The sequence below is a fragment of the Lathamus discolor genome, chromosome 8 (assembly GCF_037157495.1).
Source record: "Lathamus discolor isolate bLatDis1 chromosome 8, bLatDis1.hap1, whole genome shotgun sequence".
In the NCBI taxonomy this organism is placed as follows: Eukaryota; Metazoa; Chordata; class Aves; order Psittaciformes; family Psittacidae; genus Lathamus; species Lathamus discolor.
In genome coordinates, this window is record NC_088891.1 from 22,090,588 (window position 1) to 22,104,630 (window position 14,043).

Sequence of the window (14,043 nt, forward strand, 5' to 3'; positions counted from 1 at the left end):
CACCCATGGAGCCACACCATGCCTTTCCATTTGAGTCATCCCTGCCTGCAGCAAGACTAGGATTCTCCCATCTTCTTCAGATGAAGTCTTTTGGAGTATTCCAGCAATGAGGCAGGGCCCTGGGCTGATTCACATCTCTGAGAAACTATTTTCTTCCAGCTCAGCAACTCTTTTGCATCCTGAGGTTTTCCTGGCCTTGCTCCTCCAGAACTACACAGTTTCCCTTCCCTTTCAACTGTTTCTCAGCTAAGAAACACAATCCTGGTTATATCCATGTCAACATGGACTTCAGCAAGGAGTTATTGTATGTGTTAGGAGTGCTCCAGGCTGTACCGGGAACATGGGGTCTCCACATGTACTACTCACACTAATCCTCCAGGATGTCTTGCTGGAGAAGTTGGTACCACAAACTTTGTGAACCAGATAATTGGCCCAAGGCTCAGGCAAGAACCATCCGTGCATAAAAACCTTTGTTAAAGTCTTGGAGAGAAAACAAAAGCTTGTCCTATTTAATGCCAGGTCCTGTGGCAACAGACATCTGTGAAGTCATCTTTATCACCCTCTTGAAATCTTCTCCCACTATGGGTACACAGGCATCTTTACCAAACAGATTCCTGGGAGGACTGGGGCAACATTAGAAAAACACAACCTATGATACCTTCAGAGGCTCACTGTAGGCTTTTAAAGCTAGCTGCCAAGACTACTGCATGGAAGGAGCCATCGCCAAGATCATGAAAGCTTTGGAGGACAGCTGAACGTGGTCATGTGCTCAGCTGGACTGAGATTTGAATCATACTGTACTCAAATCTAAAGCTACATTTTCTCTACCATCAATATATTATGGCTTTCATGCAGTTCTAAAGCACCTCTTAGAGAAAGGTACAGTTGACAGAAGCAGGCTTGCACCTGAAAATAAGAAAATTAGTGATGATTTCTGAGTTGAGCTAATTGCATTTAAAAGTTTTTAATGGAATGGTTTTCCTTGCCTCTGAGGCTACTTAGCACAATGCTAGCTGCACAAAGCCACTTGCAAATAGCAACTTCAAAGGAACCAAATTGTGCTTTTAACCAGTCTTTGGAAAAAAACCTGACAACTCTGATGACAAAACTGGCAGAAAAATCAGTCCTCTCCCCCTACAGTTGGCACACATGGGCATAGCCAGCATGAGAACACTTGTTTGCAGAAATGAGCAGGTCTCGGGAAGGAATGGTGTGGCCCTGCCAAAATGGGCTGTTGAGTTTGTTTTGTAAAGTAAGATAAAGAGTAAGTAAGTGGTGAGCAGGTATAGACACCCAGCAGCTCAGGCTGTTTAACAGCTTTGTCACCAATACAGATGTGAGAGATGGGTGCTGGCTGCTGGTTGCTTTCCTGGGCACTAAGTACCACACAGCAGCTCGCTCACTCCCTGCCCCATCCCAGCGGAATGGAAAGGAAAATTGGGAAAAGGTAAAACCCTGGGTTGAGATAAGAGCAGTTTAATAATTGGAAAAAAGTAAAATATATCAGTTACAGTAACAATAACGATAACAGTGACATGCTGTGGGATGGAATACCCCTTCGGCTAGTTCAGGTCAGGTGTCCTGTCTCTGCTCTCTCCTGGCTTCTTGTGTCCCTTGTCGATGGCACAGCACGAGAGACTAAAAAGTCCTTTATCAGACTGAGAGCTGCTGAGCAACAACTAAAACATCGGTGTGTTGTCAGTCAGCATTGTTTTCAGACTAAATCCCAAACACCAGCTACTAGGAAAAAAATGAACTCTATCCCAGTCAAAACCAGGACAGTATCCACCCCTTACTCCATACCATTTATGTCATGCCAGGGCCCACATACCATCACCCTTCCTGTCTTTTGATATATACACACAGATCTATTCTCTTAGTCTATGGACCATCCCTATAAAAGTCCATTAAGTTCATTTAATTGATGACTTTGGGCTCCATCTGTCATAACAGTCTTTCAGGGCAGGGAAGATGGTGTGTGGTGTTGGACTACTGCAAGCTGAAGCCAGTTCTGAGTACATCATCACTGTCCAGTTTCATCAGAGTTCATTCTTCATTAATCTGTGTGATTTTTACTGAATACGCTTGATATGGCATATAGCTATCATAGAAATGTCATAACAATACAGGTAATAGTGTTAAATAGCAATTCATATCACACAATTAAATTCATTGTCTATTTTCATCCAAAATCAAATTGATGATGGCAGAAATCTTTTCACATATCCTGCAGCTCACTCAGAGATTGGGAACAAGTTGTTACCTCTTGTTTCACCTCTTCCTCCTGTTCTTTTGATGGCTCTGCTTTGTTCTTCTCCACTAAATGAGCTGTCTTTAGTGTCCTTTTCTTCTTGTGTAGGGGGGCACCTGATACTAACATGGGTTGGTCCTCTGGCTCACCTGCATCAACCCATTGCCAGAGTCTGAGTAGTTGCAGTACCTCTCACCAGGGTAGCAGTAGCTACAGTGCCTGTCATGGGAGTTGGAGTAGCTGCAAATAGTTGCTTAACCCTAAACAAAATCTGAACTACGTCCAGCAACATGACGGTTCCTAGCAATAGGACCATGCTAGTTTCAACATCCAAAGGTTGTTTCCCGAGAAGAAAGAGATGTTTCCTCCATAGATTGTGTCTCTGAGAAAGTGTAAAATGTGTAGTTATAACAGTTCCCAATAGATGGCTCCCAAAATACAGAGGTGATGGTAATGCTGAGCTACACATACCAGGTTAGTGTTAGAACCAGCAACTCTTATCATACCATAAACCAGTACTGAAAAATAATCAAACCAATCAGCTTAGCCCAGGCCCCAGCAATTATGAGCATCATGAGAGCGAACATGTACTGCAAGTAAGGTACTACATAACGCAACTCTAAGAACACATGCAACAGCTCTGAGAGCAAATCAATCAAGATTGTGATCAGCAAGTATTAAACTAATATAATAGACTTATGGACTGGTTTAGGTTGGAAGTGACCTTAAAGCTGATCCAGTTCCAACCCCTGCCATGGGCAGGGACACCTTCCACTGGAGCAGCTTGCTCCAAGCCCCTGTGTCCAACCTGGCCTTGAGCACTGCCAGGGATGGGGCAGCCACAGCTTCTCTGGGCACCCTGTGCCAGCACCTCAGCGCCCTCACAGGGAAGAGCTTCTGCCTAAGAGCTCATCTCAGTCTCCCCTCTGGCAGGTTAAAGCCTACAGGCACACAGGGGGTGGAGGGTGTGGGGGGTTGTTCTGGGCTCAAGTACACACTGAAGCCGAGTCATGGGGAGCATCTCACTGACCAACACCCCAAGTCCTTCTCCTCAGGGCTGCTCCATCCAGTCTCCCCCAGCCTATGTTTCTGCTGGGGATCACCCCAACCCAGGGCAGGACCTTGTTGGACACTTGGTCCTGTTGAATTTCATGAGGTTCGCATGGTCCCATCTCTCCAGCCTGTCCAGACCCCTCTGGATCCCCCCCCTTCCTTCCAGCATGTCGGCTACATCACACAGATTGGTGCCATCAGCAAATGTACTGGAGTTGCCCCCAGTACTACTGTCCATGTCACCAACAAAGATGTTGAACAGGACTGGCCACAACACCAGCCCCTGAGTAATGCCACACATCATGCTGGGTGCCAAAAAGGACTGCCATGGTTTAACCCCAGCCAGCAACTAAGTGCCACATAGTTGCTCACCCATTTCCCCATCCTGACCTCCAGTGGGACAGGGAGGAGAACAGAAAAATGGTAAAGCCCATGGGTTGAGATAAGAATGGTTTAATAATTGAAATAACATAAAATATAATAGAAGTAGTAGCACTACTACTACTAATAACAATAATAATGGCAATTGTAACGAAAAGGAGGACGTGAGAGAGAAAAACAAGTGATGGACAGTACAATTGCTCACTTCCCACTGACAAGTGCCCATCCCATCCCCGAGCAGCAATTGGCAGCTCTCAGCCACCTGCCCCCAGTTTCTATACTGAGCATGACGTGCTGTGGGATGGAATACCCCTTCAGCTAGTTTGGGTCAGGTATCCTCTCTCTGCTTCCTCTTGGCTTCCCGTGCCCCTCCTCACTGGCAGAGCATGAGACTGAAAAGTCTTTGATCAGTGTAAGTGCTACTGTGCAACAACTAAACCATCAGTGTGTTACCAGTGTTATTCTCAGACTAAGGCCAGAACACAGCACTGCACCAGCTACTAAAAGAAAATTAACTCTGTCCTAGCTGAAAGCAGGGTGGGTGCACAGATGTGATGGTGGTAAGTAGAAACAATGGACTCAGCTGAGGGAGATCACCACCTTGAAAGAGATGGGCTTAGCACTGAATTACAACACAGCTTCTCTAATGGGACCAGCAACTTACAACTCAATCGCTGCTTTGGTAGAGAAGATAATGTAGGAGTGAGACAATGCTAAAATCTCCTGTGTAAGCCAACTGGTATGTTGGAAAGAAGCAGGGAATGAACAGGCTGTATTCAGTATCCTGAAGACCAACGAATTAATTGGCCTGCAAGTTAGGGCCAGACTTGACAACTTCCTGGCTGCTTTCCATCTTAGCCCAGAGATGTAAGGGATGGCCATCTGCCAGGGGTCAAAACAGCAGTCACTGTCCTGTGTCATCGATTCACCAAATAAGTCTGATGTAGCCTATGTGGGATTTCTCAAGGCATCATCCTATTTCTTCCTCAGCTCCAGGCTTCAACTTCTTGCCAGGGCATGTTGTGACCTTGAGTCAGCCAAACCCTTGGCATGGACCCAGCACCCCACAAAGACAAACCCAGGTATAAATTAGAACATAGCACTTTTCAACTAAAAGCAACTCGAAGTAGCAAAGTTGGTACAGAAAACCGATAAGTTTATAAAAGTTTTTGCCAGCATTGTGTCCTTGCAAGAGTCCCTACTTCCAGACTTCGGTTTAGTCAGCTCTGTGGCTTTATGTTCAACTCTGTGTGAAACAATCAGTCCTTCTCCACCATCCCAAAGCCTGCTCCCTGCCCCTCCTTGCAGTTTCTACTGGAAATACAGTTTCCCATCTCCTTGTTGTGGCTATCGCTCCTGGGCTTTATCACTCCTGAGTCCATAACTGGATTTGGCTGCTCGCTAGCGAAGGAGCCAGTCAGTCACTGCTTTCCAAAAGGAACATGATGTGTAAAATTAGAACAAGCAATTCGCTGAGAGTTGTTTGGGGGAAGCCTTGCAAGTAAACTGTAAGACTGGTCTCCAGAGCAAATACCAGAGTAAGATGTATCACTTTGCATGTGCAGGTCAATTCAACCATGCAGCAGCAAAGAAGATAGGGATTCTTTCTTCATCAGGGACTGTAGCAATAGGACAAGAGGTGATGGGTTCAAACTTATACAGAGGGAGTTCAGGTTAGATATAAAGAAGTTCTTTACTGTGAGGGTGGTGAGGTGCTGGCACAGGGTGCCCAAAGAAGTGGTAAATGCTCCTGGCAGTGCTCAAGGACAGGCCGGGCAACATGGTCTAGTGGAAGGTGTCCCTGCCCACAGCTGGGGGTTGGAACTGGATGATCTTAATGTCATTTCCAACCTGAACCATTCTATCATTCTATAATTCTGTAAGTCACAGCCCATGAGTGTCTTCTGCCACTGTGGAAGTCTGTAGCTGACATGCTGAAAGAAGCTGAGCATCCATCAGTTGCAGCCCCACTGGTCTTCAGGTGGGAGCTCCCTCTTATTCCAGCCAGCAGCCCAACATCTCCAGCTTGTGGCTCGGAGGGCTCCAGCCCACTCCTATCATTGGTGCTAGGTTTTCTCCAAGCTCAACTCAAGACAGCTTTCCATGCTCAGCCTCCTCCTTCAGTGGGTTCTTTTCCATTGCATTTCTGAAGGAATGCCATTTGTACATGGACTGGTCATGCCAAGCCCAACGTGCCATTCAACCACACCCAGCTCTTAGTTATTTGGCTGAAAAAGGATGCTCCAGATCACTCCTGCTGCTCACAGTGTAAGGGTGAGTATGCAAATCCTACATACCTTTCATAAAAGTAATGCATAATCTCCTCTACCTCCTTATACAAACACCTCACAAAAATAGTCAGCATCAGATGGAACAAATGCGTGAGAATACGTGAGAGTTCAGCAGCTTCTCACCTCCAGAGAAGAATGTGGAACACTAGGATTGTCAGAACATCTCATCATGGTGGTTTCCAGCAAATGGAGATACTCCAAGACTGTCTAAAATGACACTTGAATGACACTTGGATGGAGAAATTTTAATCAATGGTCCCTATAGACTAGTAAAGAACCACCCAAGACTGAAACAGCAGATGTTTTTTGTAGCCCTCAGCCATGCTGAGTCTACAGGAGATGCTGAGGTCTAGGGACTCTCCACCTCTTGCAGGGGAGACTGGAAACATGCCCAACGCCTGTAGGCGACAAGACCAGAAGGAACATAAAGGGCAAGCCAAGGGAGAAGTCTGGCAGTGTGGGGAATGAGGCAGGGGGTGATTGCAAGGAGAGATGTTTATTGCGTGGGTGAGAGCAAGAAACAGGGCTGCTTGTGACTCTGTACAAGACTACAAAGGGGCAAAAGAGAGGAAAAAGGGGAGAAGGCCTTTCAGGACCAGAGGAAGTTGGCAAGAAGGACAGCTGGGGTGGACTGGAAAGGGGAAGAATCTGAAGGGGTGAGATGTTCCTAGTGTTCCTACATTCTTCTCTAGACACCTCTGGAAGTGAGAAGCTGTTGAACTCTCACATGTTGGCTTTGTTCCATCTAATGCCAACTCTTTTATAAGGTGTTTCCATTAGAAGGTGGCAGATACAATGTACAACTATCATGAAAATTATGTAGGACAGGCCATTCCTGTCCCTAGGATACTGCCCCAGGCTTATAAATGGGAACAGTATGCATGAGAGGGTCAGAATGGGAACCATGTCTCCTTTGTGGCTGAAGGTTTCAGGGTGGGCAGGGGTTTTGTGATCTTCCTGAGTTGTTCCCTCCCATTGGCAGAGGTGCTCCTCAAGTCATCAGCAGTTTGGCCAGCAAGAGCAAGAGTTTGTTTGGCCCCAGATCCTGATGTTCTTATCTGTAAGAGGTTTCTCGGAGTCCTTCTGATGCTTTGGAAACCAGAGTTTTGTGCAGCAAGTTGGACATAAGGCGGCAGCAGGGTTTGTCCATGTTTGTTTAATTTTAGAGCAATCTCATGCTTTCTGCAAAAGTGTCATGAGATGCTCTTTGCTCTTGACATCCATCTGATGGAGCACAGACTAGCACTGCCACAATCAATCCCAATGGTTACCATATGTGACATTTGGTTTGGTTAATCTTTTCCCTCTTTGTGAAGAGAGAAGAGGACAAGAATGTCACACCTCTGTGTACTCAGGATGAGATTAAACACGGATGTAAACCCTCCTGGAGTTCACTGCTAGGCTCTTCATGTTTCTGGGAAGACCACTTGTTGCGGTTTAAGCCCAGGCCACAAATCAGAACCATGCAGTCTACTACCCCTTACCCTTTTCTTTCGCCTGCTCCCAGAGGGATGGGAAGGAGAATTGAAAGAATGTAACTCCCATGGGTTGAGATAAGAACAGTTTAGTAACTAAGGTATAACACAAACCACTACTGCTACCACCAATAATAATAATAATAAAGGAAATAACAAAGGAAGAGAATACAATACCACCCGCCAACCAATAATACCCAGCCCAACCCAGCAGGGAACTAGCCTTTCCAGGTAACTCAGTTACCTCCTGGGCATGACGTACTGTGGCATGGAATACCTCTTTGGCTAGCTGGGGTCAGGTGCCCTGTCTCTGCTTCCTCCTGGCTTCCCCTCCTCCCTGACAGAACACGAGGCTCAGAAAGTCCTTGGTCAGACTAAATATTTGAGCAGTAACTAAAAACATTGGTGTTATCAGTGCTTTTCCCAGCCTGAAAGTCAAAAACACAGCGCTGCACTAACTACTAAGAAGGAGAAAAAATGACTTCTACTGCTGAACCCAGGACACCCCTGAAGAAGGAACTGCTGTGCTGTCTTAGGACTTCTTGGTGACATTGGGAAAGCTCTCCAGGCATCTAGTGCTGCCAGAGTAAGAAACCTGAATGCTGCAGGTGTCCAGGTTATCACTGGACTCACAACTTGTCTTCAATCTGTCTTTGGGTTTTAGTCTCCAAGCATGGCTTCTGCTGAGTAGATTTTTATGTCAGTGGCATCCTACCCCACTGATGTCCAGTCTACCCTGGACCCAGAAGGCCTTCAGGAGCTTGTCCATGCTCCTGCTTCATCCAAGTTCCTGCAGGTGTTCACAGCATGGACCACTTGCATTCATCGCATCTGCTTATGGAGGCAGAGCTTCTTTCTTCTCTCGGCAAATTCCCACTGGACATTTACCCAGACACCCTAAATTGCTTTTGTTAAAGTCTCAATCTCTTTTGCTAATATGGGCTATTAATACTACCCAAGAACCAAGATTCCACTGGGGACAGTACTTGCCCTCCTGCTCATACCTGTCTCCAAAGTGGGGTCCACATCAGAATCAGGAGCTTCACTCTCTCAGTTACTCAATGCCCTGTGAGATTTAGCATTCATTTCTAGCACTGGGTGGCTGAATTTATTGTAAATATGTTACCTTGTTTAACAAGAAAGAATGTCAACACCTTTTTATTAACTTCCCAAACAAACCTTGAGGGGTAGGGCAAAAAACTAGTGTCCAGCTTCCTTGCTGCACTTGATGGGCTTGTTTCCATGTGTTTCCTCATGTGAGGGTGTGTGGTTTATGATTCATTCCATAGCACTTAGTTATTTGAGATGTGTTTAAAGACATGTGGGTTTTCTATAGCATTCCTTCATACTGCTGGTGTTGAGCTGAGTGGTGGATGGTGTAGTCATGGATTAGATATGGCTACAAAACAAAGCAAACAACTGTCTCCAGCCCAGTGCTGCTAGTGCTAAGAAACGCCCTTTCAGGAAACACACCCTGGGGAACAACCCAGCATAAGAGAGAGACAAAGTGCAAAAATCTCGTATCACCCAGAACCTGTCTTGGAGTATTGATCCCTGCTGTGAAGTAGCTGGGTTTTCCACACAGCTTGATTCCTTTGTGAAGAACCTGGTAACTTCCTTGTGTGTTATCCAACTTCTATCTCTGCTTCTCACTACCATCGCTGTCTCCACGATACCACAGTCCAGGGTCCTCTCTCTGCCTTCAGGCCTCCTTGTGGCAGGTTCTCCAGCTACCGATGTGCACCTCTTGGCTCTGGTTTTCTGCTCTCTTGTCCCATTTCTCTGCTACACTCACAGGGAGCATTCTGCTTTTTCAGTCAGCCCCTCTGGTATGAGACAGCTCCCCTGGAACCAGCAGCCCATGAAGACTTGATGATGTTTTCAGAGATGGCTGTATCACGAACTTGGGAAAAGCTCTGAAAAGCATCCATGCAGCTTCTCTGACTTTCCTTCATCAAAAGTCATGGTCCTTTATTACAAAAAAAAAAAAAAAAAAAAAAAGAAAAAGAAAAGAAAAAAAGAAATACTAGAAGTCCAAAACATAGGCTGTTCACTCCTCTGGCGAGTCTGGATCAAGCCATTTCTCTGGGGTTGAAGTTGAGTACCACGTGGCTGGGTCTGAAAACCATTCTGGAGTCAATGGTGTGTGGCAAGCAGCAGGAAAAAAGCCAAACAACAAGCCAACCAAAAAGAACCCAAACCCACCAAAACCCAGAAAAAAAGCCAGATACAAGCAAGATAATAATGCTTATGCAGACAGATGGCTTCAGGGTGGTACACAGAGAAAGGCATGCTGCAGTGAAGGGGAAGTAACATCACTATTCGATTTCCACGGAGACCTTAGAGCAGCTTCCAGTACTTAAAACGGATCCACAAGAAACCTGGAGAGGGGTTCTTGACAAGGGCTTGTAGGGACAGGCCAAGGGGAATGGCTTTAACCTGCCCGAGGGGAGACTGAGATGAGCTCTTAGGCAGAAGCTCTTCCCTGTGAGGGTGCTGAGGCGCTGGCACAGGGTGCCCAGAGAAGCTGTGGCTGCCCCATCCCTGGCAGTGCTCAAGGCCAGGTTGGACACAGGGGCTTGGAGCAAGCTGCTCCAGTGGAAGGGGTCCCTGCCTGTGGCAGGGGTTTGGAACTGGATGAGTTCCCTCCCTCCAGGGGAGGAGACACACACAAAAAAATAGGTGGACACATGCCCCAGCACCCTCTCACACAACACATGTCCCAGGGACGCTGCTGCCATCTGGACAAAGCTCATTTGGCAAAGAGGCTGTTTGTAAGCTCCATGTTTCTGAGGGGCTGTTCAGTCACTGGACTTCTGGTCCTGTCTTCCCAGTGGAACATCTCGTGAAATGCTCAGAGGACAAAGAGCAGTGGCAAGCTCTGTGGTCATGCACTCTAAAACCCAGAACAGCAAAGGAACTGGTTTTGGAGTATAAGTAAATGTTTAAAATAAGGATCATTGATAGCTATTTTGAGCTGCATCATCCCTGTTGGCACATTCAGCAACAGAGGTTCTTCTTTTTGGAAGAAATCCTTTCACTATAAAATTATCTGAGGGCTTGTCTCTGCAGGGAGTAAGATTTAAAAATACAACACAGTTGTTATTTCAGAACAAAACTGCCCACACTTAGAGCTGTTCCACAGGATTACTTAACTTCATTTGAAGGCTTAATCTGAATCTAGGTCTGGTGACCATGACCTACCTTATGCAGCCCTAATATTGAAAGAGGTGATCCTGCCTCTCTACTCTGCTCTTGTGAGACCTCACCTGGAGCATTGTGTGCAGTTCTGGTGTCCTCAACACAAAAAGGACATGGAACTGTCCAGAGGAGGCCACGAGGATGATCAGGGACTGGAGCACCTCCTGTATGAAGACAGGCTGAGGAAGTTGGGGCTGTTCAGCCTGGAGAAGAGAAGGCTGCGTGGAGACCTCATAGCAGCTTCCAGTATCTGAAGGGGGCCTATAGGGATGCTGGGGAGGGACTCTTCATCAGGGGCTGTAGCGACAGGACAAGGGGTGATGGGTTCAAACTTAAACAGGGGAAGTTTAGATTGGATATAAGGAGGAAATTCTTTCCTGTTAGGGTGGTGAGGCACTGGAATGGGTTGCCCAGGGAGTTTGTGAGTGCACCATCCCTGGCGGTGTTCAAGGCCAGGTTGGATGAAGCCTTGGGTGGGATGGTTTAGTGTGAGGTGTCCCTGCCTATAGCAGGAGGGTTGGAACTAGATGATCTTGAGGTCCTTTCCAACCCTAACTATTCTATGATTCTATGATTCAGAGATGAGATAAGGTTGTCAGAAGATGGTGGCTTTTTGGCTGAGGTGCTGCTATGGCACCTCCTTTCTTTGGGATAAAGAAGTTATTATTGTATTTTTCTAACCGTTGGTGCTGTTTTCTTCCAAAGGCGCTGGTAGGTCTGGACAGTTTTCTGCATAAATCTGGGAGAAAACATTCGACCTCATTGGTCAGAAACAGAACTGCTATTCTGGGATGTGAAAGAGCTTCAGCGGGATCCTGTTGAGGGTAACAGCACCTCCTAGGCAAACACAGAAATCCTTTTTAGGGTAAATAAGGGGAGAGAAAAAGAAGCAGCTGCCTCCAATCCTGCTTGAGCTGTGCATGGAGATGGATAACTCCTGAAGGTAGAGGGACTGGGTTCAGGGTACAGGGAATTCAGCCCTTTAGGTACATTTTGGACCAGGCAGAGCCTTGCACTTATATCTGATGCTTACAGCAGATATTTGTTCCACTAAGGGCCCCCATGTCAACACTACACCTGAGGCTGGTGGCACTGCTGAAGGATCTGGGGTCCAAAATACTGTCCTCATCCTCCACGGGGAACTGGCCAGTGTGTGACTTGCAACGTTGCCCTTTGTTTTGGGGGAGCTCCTCTTTAAGACATGGAGATGAGTCCCCTGAGGTCATGCCACCCCTCTCCTCACCTGAGACGGTCCAAAGAGGTATTTTAAAACTTGCAGAAAAAAACAAATACATGCTGAGTTTGACTGCTATAAGTGAACTGAGTTGTAGTCATGTCAACAAAGCACCTATCTTCTTACCTAGTGAGGCAACAATGATCCTGATCATTGACTGAAAAGGCAAATGTATTTTTGTTAAGCTAATGCAAAGTGAAACTTTTCTGACAATAATTATTGATTTACAAAGCCAATTTATGGTTATGACATGATGTTCATAGCACTTCTATTGTGTGCTTGAAGGAATGTGAATGACCTCTGTGGTCAGTATAGGTTGGATGCCCACAAGCATATGTGAAAAAGAAATGCATATGCAGCAAAGTCCTAAGTAGGTCTGGCATAGAGTTCTTTGGTTGCCAGTCAAAAGACTACCAGGCAGTGTTGAAGGCAAACAAAGAAAAATGGAGCATGGCAAGAAGTTCAAAACTTCTTTTAAACCAAGACCTCGGAGGGCTTGTAGCGACTGGTAAAGTTCTTGTGACCTGGAATCATGGCAGACCCAGTCTGCATGCTGGAGCTAGCTGCCAGGCAGCAAATACTGACAGAGAAAACGGATGGAAAATGTGAAGTGGATCTCATCCAGAAGGAAAGTGGAAAAGAGAAGGGGAGGAAACTGGAGACAGTGCTGACAGTCATGGCAGGGAAGAGCAGAATAGCCGAAGGAACCAACTCTCATGCCCCAACATAGCCACTTGTCTGGCCAAACGCTGGCAAGGAAACTCCTCTCTCCCCACCACGCTGTAGGGCAGGAGAAGAGGCTGTCTGGCCACAGGGTTATGCTGGCCAAGGGCATCACTGTGCCTTGAGAAGAAGATTCAGCACCATTGGTTCCTCCTGGGAGAGAATACAACAGAAGCAAAGCACTTTAAACCTGCCCTATCAAGGCAGTAAGACCCAGGCACAGTAGCAGCCAGAGGCCAGGTTCTTCAAAGCATCCACTGGTGCACAAAAGCAGAACGAAGCAGCAAAGAAGCCCCTTTCGCAGCAAAAGAGCCCGTGGCAATAAAAACACACACTTCTTTGCCTGCCCAACACCCCTGCCTGGTCTGTTTGATGCACAAGGAGGAAATCCCAGTGTGTGCTCCAGCATGCAAGGGTACAGCTCTACTTTTGCAACAGCAGTCTGCTACTGTGCCCCATGAAACGGAGGTGGTTTCAAAAGGACATAAATCATCCAGGGCAAGCACTGAGCCTCTGAGAAATTTCCCTTCAGAAAAAGGAGGGATAAGGCCACATAGGAATCACAAGCTTCCCAGGCACCCTCAGACATGAATAAGTCTAGGCAACTCCACTTTTTCAGGGGTTTATCTGAAAATTAGCAATGTTGGGGAAGAGAGTCCATCAGGAGAACAAGACTTAGTGATACAGGAGTTGAAGATGACTCCTGTGACAGCTCCCAGGGGAACACTCAACACCCTGCAATGTACCCAGGGAGCAAAACCCACGTAAGATCCCAAAGGACGTGTATTACAGCAAGAGCCCCAGGTTCCCAGCGGAGGCCCCAGTACATGCCTCCAGCGCCCCTTCAGATTTAGGGAGCCAAAGAGGCTGCACGTTGCTCTAGAGCTGGGGGATTTCACAGCACCTTCCACGCTGGGAAGCGGACAGGATAACAGACAATTTGCACAGCAAGTCAAGTTTGGAGGCTGCTTGCAAATACATCCTAAGAAGGAGAGGTGCAAATGGGTGCCTTGAGAAGATGAGTGTATCCAGGAAGAGAGTCTGTTTCCCATCTTTCAGTATTCTGCAGATATGCAAATATTCTTGTTGCACCTCTGAGGCAGTGCACCTGGCAGGAACTGCATTACCATGTCAATATTGAGTAAGGTGTTTTGACACAGCTCTGCTCACACACAAGCGTCTTCCACTGCTCTCAGAGTAACCGCAGGGCTGGCTCACAGCCACTCATTTCATGCTCACTCCAACTCAGGTACACGTTACAGAAAATGACCTTGATAGGGGGAAAAGAAATGCCCTCTCCTGCCTGGAAAGTGAAACATTTTTGCAATAAAAGCAAATTCATAGATACTCCCATTCATGCAAGCAGAAGAAAAAAGCAGTATTAAAAGTCCAGGCTATTTTCAGCTGGTTCTGGCAACTTTGCATGACATAATC